Source organism: Pinus tabuliformis, chromosome 8, assembly GCF_031772625.1.
Source record: "Pinus tabuliformis cultivar Carrire ecotype Pingquan chromosome 8, CPIR1, whole genome shotgun sequence".
Taxonomy (NCBI): domain Eukaryota; kingdom Viridiplantae; phylum Streptophyta; class Pinopsida; order Pinales; family Pinaceae; genus Pinus; species Pinus tabuliformis.
The window spans coordinates 1,812,574,366-1,812,586,651 of NC_142294.1; positions in this window are offsets into that span (position 1 = coordinate 1,812,574,366).

Sequence of the window (12,286 nt, forward strand, 5' to 3'; positions counted from 1 at the left end):
GTGTTTTCTGTGTGCAATCTAGTCGATTTTGGGGTTTCTCATTTCAAAGGAAGGTATTCATGTCGATCCATTGAAGGTTGCGGCTATCTTGAATTTTCCTCCTCCTTCCAATCTTTTCCAACTCCAAAGTTTGAAAGGGAAAGAAAACTTTCTACGTCGATTTATCCAGAACTATGTCAAGTTGAAAAAAGGTTTTACTCAAATTTTGAAAAATCATATCCCATTTATCTGGGATGAAGTGGCTCAAAAAATATTCGATGCACTTAAATATGCATTGATCCATACACCATTGTTGCATCATCTCGATTATCACTGAGATTACTTTTTGTACTTAACAACAGTTGATGCCACCATTGGTATGGTCCTAGTTCAGCAAGAAAAATCAAATGAAGAGCATGTGATATATTACTTAAGTCATAATTTGACCAAAACTGAAGTAAAATATGCATATGTGGAGAAATTGGCCTTGACAGTTGTTCAAGTTGTCCAATGTTTCCGTCACTATATCCTATTTCGAAAAACTACTATAATTTTTTATTGCAACCCCATGGTTTTCATTCATACCATACAATTGTTGGTGGGGGGGGATTATTCAAAATGGATATTTATCCTACAGTATTTTGATTTGGAGTTTATTAAATCCAAATCTAAGAAATCATCGGTGTTTGTTGAGTTATTAAGTGACTTTCCCCATACTGAAACTGAAGACGTGGCAGAATATTCTTTTCCACATGAATCTCTCTTTCTTATCAATACTTTAGATCCCTGGTACGAATATATCATCATTTATCTCCAGACCTGGACATTTCGGCTAGAACTGAGTCGAATTGATTGTCGTCGAATCTAGTATCAATCCCAACAATACAATATTGTTGGCGATACATTATCTCATCGCGGTTCCGATTCTATATTCCGATGATGTTCAACTCACGGAGAAGCTAAAAATTGCATTAAATGACTTCCATTCTAGAGCTTGTGGCAATCATATGTTAGGATTTTCCACTGCTCGAAAGATCTTGCACGTAGGGTATTTCTGGCCTTCTATGTTTAAAGATTGTATAACTACAGTCTAGAAATGTCATAATTGTCAAATCTGTGATCGAAAAATGCGTGCAAATCTAGCTGCTCTTCACCCAATCATTGTTGTCGGTCCTTTCACTAAATGGGGCATTGACTTTCTTACATGTAACCCTCACTCAGTCAGGGGGCATGGGTACATTATCCTTGTGGTAGATTATTTTACAAAATGGGTTGAGGTGATGCCTACATATAAGGATGACGGTGAAACAACATCCATTTTCGTGTTCAATCATGTAATTTCTCAGTTTAGAGTACCACAAGCTATCGTCACGGACCATGGTAGCCATTTTTAAAACCATATGATGACCGATCTTACCACCAAGCTAGGCCTGCGTCATGACAATTCTACCCCATATTACCTATAGGAAAATGGCCAAAAAGAATTCATTAACAAGGTTTTAACCACCATGATTAAACATAATATCAGAACTATTTAACGAGAATGGAATCTAATGCTACATCTAGCCTTATGGGCATACCACACTACAACAAAAGCTTCAACTAGTTTTACTCCTTTCTAGCTTGTCTACGGCATGGAAGAAGTTCTACCGATTGAATGCGAGATACCATCTTTGAAATAGGAAATTAAATTACTACCATCTACTTCTGATGAAGAGGAACACTTTTTGTACTTAGCACACCTTGATGAGACTCGTCATGAAGCTACATTGGTTAGTGAGGCCGAAAATAAATGAGTTAAAGCATAGTATGATCAAAATGTTAAACCTCGTTTGTACGTAGAGGGTGATTTAGTCTTGGTCTATGATCAAGAGCATGATAATTTAGGTGCTGGTAAATTCGTGCCTATGTTGCATGGACCTTATATTGTAAAACGTGCACTAAAAAAAGGGGCCTATGAACTGGTGAATTATGACGAAATTCCTTTGGGAAAGCCTAGAAATAATCTTTACCTAAAGAGATATTATGCTTAGATTATTTGGTGAAACATTTGTATATCACTGTACCATATTTTATGTGTGATCGTTTTTAATAGTTTTGTGATTTTTCACTACTTCTCCTGCTCATCTTGTGTTACACTTGATTTGCAAATGTCGAAATTCCCTCAGACTTACATTGTCTTCATTGATGGCGCTAGTCATAGTACTCGAAATTTGTCTTCCATAGCCTAGGTCGTCTATTCGCCCAGGGACAATTTAGTTTATATTCATGGGATATGCCTCAGTCGAACAACAAACAATATTGCAAAATATATGCATTGATTGAGCTATTATCTAATTTTGTTTCATTTGGAATCCATTGATTGATCGTTAGGTTAGGTTCACAAATCGTGGTATTATATTTGAATGGTGTTTATTCAATTAGAAGTGCTTCCATGTTAAGGATGTTTTTGCAAGTTCATCTCTTGGAACGAGAATTTTATTACATTGAGTATCAACATATTCCAAGAAATTTAAACACATTAACAGATGCATTAGCTAGTTATGTATTAAATTGGCACTTGTAAAACATTTGTAACATAAAATAAATGTAATATTTATTCACATATTCTACGACATATGTAGAAATAGAAGTAGTAGTTATCATTAGACAAAATTCTGTAAATAGTGTGGCTTTTACAAAAAATGCCATCCAATGACATAAGGCCCTATGGCCTTTATTTTCTGAACATGTCGATACATCACCAAAAATAAAATAAAATATAGCCCTCAGACTAGTTACTACGCATGATGATGATCATGGTAGCACACAATAGCACATGCTACTCATCATAGAAAATGGCTAATAAGACCGGGAACTCTTGCAGTATGCCTTTGGTAGCAGAGAGGCAAATAATTTATAGTGGCATCTAGAATTTCTAGAGTCAACCTCTCCAGGTTGTGCTCTCTCTCTCTATCACTGTCTCTGGCACATCTAGGTTATGTACTATGGGAGAAACTAGCTGCTCACCATGCCGGTCATATCTATGTAATCCAGCTGGATTCACTGGGGCCACATCTTCATGATCATTTTAGATAATTAGTTGGATGCAAAAAATAACAAAAAAAATGAAAATATCAAAATCAACCAAAATGTGAAGTTTTACCTATAGCACCCCACTGCATCCCAAGAGGAAGTGGCATGTCCAGATCTCCTGTGTAGTCCATCCCTACATACAGAAAGTCCTTGATCATGATGATCTAGCTTTCCATCCACTCGAAGAATTCAGGAGTAAATTTTATTATTGCTCCTTTGCCACCTCCATGGCATTCCATAAGTGTACCCCACTTTAGCATGTGAGGGTCATGAGGCCTTCCTCTCTCTACAAATATCTATGGAGCTAGAAGAGGAATCCGCTCCAAAGAAAACGAAATAACAAAGGCACCATACCCAAAGTTTTTAGTTTTCCTATTCTGACCCTGGTTAGTTGCCCCTTCAAGTTGGAAACTACATCCTCACTCTAATTAAATATGGTACCATGAAAACAATCCACAGCAGTCTGCATCTGATCCTTCATGAGCAAATGTAAAGATGCACTACCACACAACCATGCAATAGTAAACCCGATTGATTTCAAAGGAATTTGAGAGTTTGTCTTAGTATCAATCCGACCATCTTTGAGAGTAGCCATCTCAATGAAATATTGTATAAAATAGGTAGCATTGGTCTCACCACCGCACCTATGGCCATACAGGTTGAGATCGACCCCATGACGTGGAAGCCCACTCAGGAAGTAAATGTCATCAACATCGATGAAAATTTTGTGGCCTCTGACTATGAAACATTCTTCCTTAACGTTCCACTTTCCCACCATCCATTCAAGCAAGTTTAATTGGACCTTCATGTCTGAAATGGTGAAAATTTTGTATAACCCACAATTTGTTAGGGTTTATATGGTTTCTAGATCATTTAGAGAAACTATATCTTGTTCTTCATGCTCATGCTCTCTCCATTCCATGTTTACGGTTCAAAATCCTGCAATTAAACATAAAAGATCATTAGAATCAATTATGGAGAGATTTAGAAAAATATTTTCGGTGTTTTCATTTTATTTTTCTTGCCCTCGACGTTGTGCACAGCCAATTTTGAAGAACAGTACGCATGTGCATATTTTATTTCCTAGAAACTGGGCACATAGTGTTTGGCGTGCGTGGGCCCGATAAGGGGTACCTGTGCACATCGAGGCAATTTTTTTAAAAAACCCTCCCCAAAAAACCAAAATCCATAGTGAAAAGCAAAATAAATGACATGAAAATGAAGAGCTCAAATAGACCATTTACATAGAGAAAAAGTTTCACGATTTCATCCAACGGTTGCCCATAATCAACTTCGGAATTTTATGGTCAAAATGACTTCTATCTCTTTGAAAAGGGTAAAAATGAAAATGGTGAAAAAAAATTACGTTTTTGGACTTTTTATAAGTTTTTAAGGTTATTTAAATATTATTTTGTACCTATTAACTTTTTTACGTCCAATTTTATAAATGTTTTCATTTTTATTTTCGAGCATAGATAATTATGTTGAGTTTAAGTGTGCAAGTTATGGGACAATTACGAAAACAAATCATTTTGGTACTGAGTATATTTTATCGCTTTTTCAAACTCATTAAAATTTGTGAAAACATGGAGTTCTCTTTACGCCTTTTTCATAATCCAAACAAAAAGATCGTCGAGTACTTGATTTTGAACTCATAAAATTAAATGAACAACCGTCCATTCAGTATAAGTTTACCCCTTTTAAGGACTAAACCGTGATATTTATGAAAAAGGTATACGTTGACTAATCATGGTTAATAGCATTCTCTCCTACATTATTTTATCCTTTTTCGGGCTTGAGAGACTAAATTTATGAAAAAGAACACTGTGGAGTTTACTTACGTTTTTCTCTTGACTCCCTAAAAATGGAAAACACCGAGCTTTACTTTCTCCAGGTTCGTTAAAATTTTACGATAAAATAACTAAACGAGTTTCCTTTTCGTGTCTTTTCAAAACTCTTTAAACATGAAAATGACATCGAGTTACTCTTTTACTTGACTCATTAAAATTAAACAGTACATGACTTTTTAATCATAATGAGAACGAACCACTCCTTCTTAGGGTTCGTTAAAAACACTTTAGAGGACTCATCCGAAGGATGAGCTTACAAAACAAGAATATGTTATCCTATTTAAGCTTTTAAAACATAATGAGGTACTTGCCAATAATGGTGGGGGAAAAGTGAGAAAGAATATTTGTTTTGAATTTCTAAAAGGCAGTAGTCGCTCTTGAACATGACACACCGTCACTTTTCATGTCTGGGTTGGGAAATCCATTTTCTACTCAATTGACCATACCTCATTTGAAAGTCTTCAGTTGGTTTGGGTTTTATTTTTATTCAAAATTCTTCCAAGGAATCATGTCGTGTCTTTGATATATTCAAGAGAAGTTCAACCTCAGTCAAATTACTTTGTTAGTCTTAGCCTTCAGTTTCTTCAATCATCCCTGAGTCAGTCCTGGATTACTCCAAATTGTTGTTATCAAAACTTGACATGAGTTTCATGTCATATGCCCTCCTGTGATAGATCACTTTCTATCAAATTCGGCTCCTTATCTAGGAATTTGATCTAGAAACCTTCAGTACCCTAAGGCATGCCTTCCTTAATAGCAAGTTTCTTACCTTTGATGACAGGTTCTCATCATTAGCCTTCGATCGAATGATTCTATGAGTGTTCGAAATTAAATCATCTATTCACACTTCATAGATTGTACTCAAAGTACCTTGAGATCCATTGTCATTATTGGTGGTTCCTCTCACACTTGTTAACGGTTCACATCATTAACCAATAATTAAGTGGTTTATACCATGTTCAACGAATCGAAACATTCAACCGCATGGTTAGATTCAACTACAGATCGAGAGATGGAGATCAAGACCCTAGATCTAGTTTCATCCATCCAGGATGCATGGAGTTATTAACCATCCATGATTGTAAATATAGATCCATTGATGCATGTGTCCATACTATGTCATCTTTTGACATGGATATTCATATGTATTTCCATATTATGTTAGTGATACATTTATGTTTTGAGTATGGGAATTCCTACCTCGGTGATGATATTATATATTTCATTGTAATATTTGTTTGATTGTTTCAGGCCTCCGATTGCAGTATCCAACCCAAACCTTCACATGATAAAGCACTTCAGTCATCAAAACATTTCTTCTCACTTAGTGCTTTAGGAGGGAATCTATTACACGTCATTTTGTCGCATTAGGCAAATGACCATCGGTTTGGATCTCTCACTATCCACAAATGTGTCTCGAACTATTCCCTTGCAAAGTTAGAAGGTAAATTATCCCAAATAAAATGGAATTTCTAGATCCTATGGTACAAAACCCTTATTTTGGCTATATTCGCAGTTTCCTAGTTGATTCATGCACATACATAAGGAAGACCATCATTATCTCTGCATAAGTACACATTGTCTTTCACTATGACCTACGAACATGATTTGAAGTATGTAAAAATACAAAGTAAATTCTAGAAGCATTGTTGGTAGCATCTATCCCAACCAACAAGCTTTGAATGCGTGCCTATTCATTACTGATCCCTCCCATCATGGAGTAACTCCCCTTCCTTTGTGGTAACTCTATCCACTAATGGTGGATCTCATCCCTTGGAGAATTGATCCATAAACTCTCATTCTTGGCATATAAAGCCACTACAGGTCTGAGAATTGGGGGAGGACTATTGGAAGTAGGTTTATGATGTTGACATTAGGTTGGAAGGATTTTCTTGTAAGGGAGAGGGTTGGAGATTATGGAAGTGACTTGCAAAATCAAGGCTACATGGTTGTAAGGATTTTCTCCAGTTTTATGAATATAAGCACTTGTTATTTTTCAGTTACATGTATAATTGGTTAATTAGTTCATTTATCTCTTTGATTATATGTTGTGTGCTTTGTGCTCTTGTTTGTCTCTATCTTTGCAGATATCTTTTAGGACATTACGGAGAAGTTGTTGAGAGTGACGAGAGGACATTTAGAGCATCAAAGAGTGAGTCATAGAAAACTTTGAGGAACTTCATTAATCAGTTCTCTAAACTGGTAAGAGGCCTCTTTCATTCTATTTGCTTTCAAACGATCAAAACTTAGAGAATGATAGCAATTACTGTGTGTTTATTACTAGGGTTCTTTGAAGTCTAGGGAGATCACTCTTGTCCGTAAGAGGGATTTCTGTACATAATAGATATAAAAACAATTTCTCAAATATTTATGAGCATTGTTTCTTGTAAATGTGACATAGGTCTGTATTTCACTTCAACGATTCTCAGATTTCGCTCCTTCCACAAGTTCCACAAAGTAAACCCAAGGGCTAGATTCTAGGCTCGTAAGACCACAAGGTTGTTATACTTATAATCAAACCATTGGTATATCTGTGATTTAATATTTGTGAGACTGGGCAAAGTACACCTAAAAATTTGTTGGATAAAAGCCCACAAACTCTTAGTGAAATGGCAAGTGATTAGGAGATGTTATATAGCTTCTTCCACTTGGAAACATAAAGTGCAAAAATATGGGCCCTCAAATCCTTTCCTTCTTAGAAAATCCCAAGTTAAAGAACACCCTTAAGCAATAAACCAAAGGAACAATATGATCTTAGGGCATCCAGGTTCTCTCCACAATGTCATCCATAGGGTGGTCTTCTCATGAGTCTGGAATGAAACTAACAGAGAATAAACTTCTTTTAGAGTAAATGTCCCTACTGATTATTGCCCCTAGTGGAGGATATCCTACTTATGGGAGACTCATATGACTCTATTTTCAAGTAATCGCTGGAATTCCTCCCACATGTGGATATTCTCTGTACAATCCCAGTCCCCCCATCATTCCACTTCCTCCAATATTGGTTTTCTTGTGTAAGCTTCAGAAAGTTGGTCACCTTAAAAATCCCTTGTGTTTTCATTAAGTTTTTTATGGCTTGTGACTAATCATTTCTTCCAAAGGTGGATAGTGTTACCAAGCGTCCTCTTAGAAAGATGTTTTCATCCCTCTTTTGGCCTCTGAAAAATCGTAGTTTCTTACAAGATCATTTTTTCATTGCTACCACACCCTCCAAATTTCACTACATTCAAATTTTGGAGCCTAATCAACTGTCACATCAAATGTCACCTTAGTTGTCAAATGTTGTTTCAATTCATTATATATGATTCAAGTTTTCTTGATCATTCTTAAGTTTCATCGCATTGTTTAGAACATCTCTAATGCACTTCATGGTCATAACACCTTTGTTTGTTATAAAACGACACTTTTGGTCGCAATCACATACACTTTTCCTGTTGTACCTGGGTAGTGTTTGTAAACTGGTGTTTTGATGTGTATTCTTCAGTGTTCAAGTTTGTCTAAGTATTATTGATGATTTGGCATGTGTTGCAATTGACTTTATGTCTAAACTCATTGTGTTCTCCCCTTGTTCTATCTTCTAGACCTAGACAAATTTTGGTTGCACAAGTGAAACCATTAAGGTAAGGAGTGCAAAAGTGCACTCTTAAGCATTGATCAGGGATCCTTCATTTTTCAAAAGTGCACCCTACGCCCTCCAAGAGCACATAGTGCACTCCTAAGCCTCATTCCCCTTCCTTATTCTAAACTATGCCCTCAGAGATTCCTTCCTCCTTGTTGAGTGCATGGTGCATCATTGAAGCATCATCATGACCCCTTCAGCCTTCAACAATGCACCATGCACCCTCCTTAACCCTCTTGAGTACATGGGTGCACCCTAAAGCCCCAAATCCTAACCCTTTAGCCTTCGACAATGCGCCTTGAACCCTCCTTATCTCCCTTGAGCACACAATGCACTTTGGAAGCCTGAATTCTCTTCCTTCGTCCTTCGGACCTGCACCCCACACCCTCCCTTGATCTCTCTGTCTTCACTTGAGAGCATGAGCACACCTCGAAGCCTTGAAGCTTCAACCTTTCAGCCTTTCACAGTGCACCCTTGCACCCTTAAGTTCTTCTTTCTCTTCCCAAATACATTGTTAATTCATGAATAGAAGATTTGCATGAAACATGTTAGGATAAGAGATTTTTTAGGCTGATGTTTGATTTCCATGAGTGATTACAGCTGCAGTTATTTCAAGAACATTATGGTAAGGATGCATGAAGAAGATCGGGAAAAGAGGTCATCCAAAGGAAGCATTCAAGAACAAAAAACGCATTGAAACCTGGATGATTGAAGTAGCCTAAAGAATCCATGTGATCAAAGACCCTGTGGAGGGTGAAGACATCAATGACACAGAAGTTGCATGCAAGATTGAAGACACAAGTGTCAACCTTGTCACCTATTGAAGAAATTCCATGTCATCAATCACTATGTGTCCTAGTCATCAATAATAGTGACTTGTTATGTACTCACCACACAATGATGTGGAAGTTATGATGTAATAATGTAATCATTGTAAAGACAAAGAAGTGGAAGTCAAAGAGACATGTAAGGAAAAAAGAGCCATGTATAGAAGTCCAAAATACATGTAATGCCAAGAGTCATATGTAATTCCAAAAGTCATTTGGAAGTCCAAAAGTCATTTGGAAGTCCAAAAGTCATTTGGAAGTCCAAAAGTTATAGAAGTCCAATGGTCATTAGAAGTTGGAAAGTCAAGAGTCATGAGGATATGAAAGGTCATGCCTCAAGTTATAAAAGGATCATCATTACTCAAGAAAAGGAATTTTAACCTTGGCTTCTCCCATAAGGCATTAAAGAGATAGATATAGTACTTTTGGGGAGCAAGTAGTGGCTCTAACGCTCCACTATTGGAGCGAGTGGTGTTCACTATATTTTTGTATCTCGGAACTTTTGCTTAATACCTTAAGCCATTTGGCTAGCACATTTTCATGCATATATCGTGGATGTTTTAAGTCTATTCTTCTAATGTTTTCAGTGTATGTTGGATTTCACATGTACTAAAGTAATAGAACTATTTTGGTGACTTTGGTGCTTAACTTGTTGGAAATGTGTTGTGATGATTTAACGATCGTACCATCTATGTGAACTATTTCGCTTGATGTATAATACTTCTTTCTTGTCTATGTGTGTGTGTCTCCATCAAATTTGTACTATTATTTTAGAAATTCCTTGTAGATTCAAACTACTAACTCTAATATGCTAAAACAATAGACTTGAATCTACTCATCAACAGAAATAATTAAATGATAACAAAATCATGAAGCATACAAGAGAAACAATTTAATCAACACATTACATAATGATTTCTTGGGGAAAGCCACAACTAAAAACTCCTGCTATCTATATATTTCATTAGTCATAAAATATGAGAAGATTATAATGCTTTGCTCAATCCCGAGCAACCTCTGCATTATCTCTATCTGTCTTACAACTTCCTAGACAGGCCTAGGCAAATTCTTAACCAATTTTCCACTTTCCCAAGTCCCTATTCATTGTGGTCTTTCCTTGGGAATTATCCCCCTATTAGTTAGGGAAATTCCTCATTCGAATTAAGCAATCCTCATAGGCCTTCCTTTGACTGCATGCACCACCTATACAATTCAGATGGTTATACAACTAATAGTACATTGTTCTTGAAATCCAATATCAACTGGATAACTCTAAAATCTGACATGCATGAGTTATTTATGAGTGAGTCTTCAGTTTACTGGTTGGTGACTGTAGTCAACACCACACTCCACTGTAGGCAACACCACACTACTGGACCTCCCACTAGTTCCTCCAATAGTTGGAACTAGTTTAATTGACTTTAACTCAGTTAAAATGAATTAATTAATTACAACTCAAAATAAACCCAACCATGGCTCCTATAATGTAGGAGACGCTCTACATGACTCAAGTTAGACCCTCAACTAGAATTAACTGATCCAACTAAGTCAAATTAACTTATTTAACTAATACAAGTTGTCATATGGATAATGGGAATCCATTTCATTTTACAACGTTCTAGACCATTTTCTCTATATAGTCGGGTTAACAATTTGATAAGAAATATGACGGGTTTCTTAAATACAGAAATTGGATATTCTTTGGAAGCTCTAAGCTTAAACCTTTATTCTTCTCACAGCCAATTTTCAATCACTTTATCATAATTCTCATCACATGATTTGTAAATAGTATTTCGGAAATTGTTGAAGAATTCAACATTGAGATGGATCAAAGGGGATTTGAGCTTACAAATGGCAGATAGGACTTCTGGTTTCCAAGAGGTTATAACATTCTTGTTGTGGTCTGACACAGTGCGGGTTGGGATATCCACATGTGCAAAAATCTAGGAAATCATATCATAATAAGGGAAAATTTTAGCCCTAGCAGCTACCTAATGCAATTTTATTTTCCTAATTCCCTCCAATAGATTATTCTTTGATTTAGAAGCTCTTACACTTTTCAACCACTCTCTATTCTTAAAGAAATCAAAAATATCCTCCCACTTCATCGTACTTTCTTTATGAGTTTTATAAGTGGATTCAGATATCAGAGATGGGTTGAGGCTATATTCCTTTGGTTCTGAATTTTCTACTTCTTTCAGCTTTCCTTTTATATGCTCCACCACTTGTCTCGTTACAAGCGATTTTCCCTTTTTTCCCATTTTATGATCTCTGAACAAAAAGAGGAAAACGTGAATTATTTCTAGTAAAAAATCTGAAATAAGAATGAAAAATATTTTATGAATATAATTTACCTACACAAAATCTCTGAAACTTGGTATTTTTCTTCCTATAATTCAAATTTCTCTGAGATGAGCCTAATAGTTTGAAACAATATGAAAATCAGAAATGACTTGGGAAGTTATAAATTTTGATTAAAAATAGAGAACGCATGAATTAATTCATATGACTTGATCATTAATTTCCCATTATGTAATCCAACTGTTTTTTTTTTGCAAATCAAGACAATGTAGGAGAATTTTAATATCAAGATCTATAAAAATCGTTTAAGCGTGAAGCCATGAAAATCCAAGCTTCAAATAAATTTATTAACAATCAAGAAAAACAAAATATTTACGCAAATCAATAAAAATAATATTTTATTAATATGGTTGGGTAGTCGAGAAGTCGGGTGGTCGTTTATTTGTTTGATGAGTTTTTCCTTCCTCTGACCCTGACTACACAGGAGTCAGGTTATTACTGATAGGTCGAATGGTTGGATAGTCGGGAGTTCGGGGACTCGGGAGGTCATGATTGAAATGTGATTGAATAGATTGGAAGTTGGCCCGACCTTGTAGTCGGGAGGTCAGGATCAGGGATTGTAATTTTGTATTATT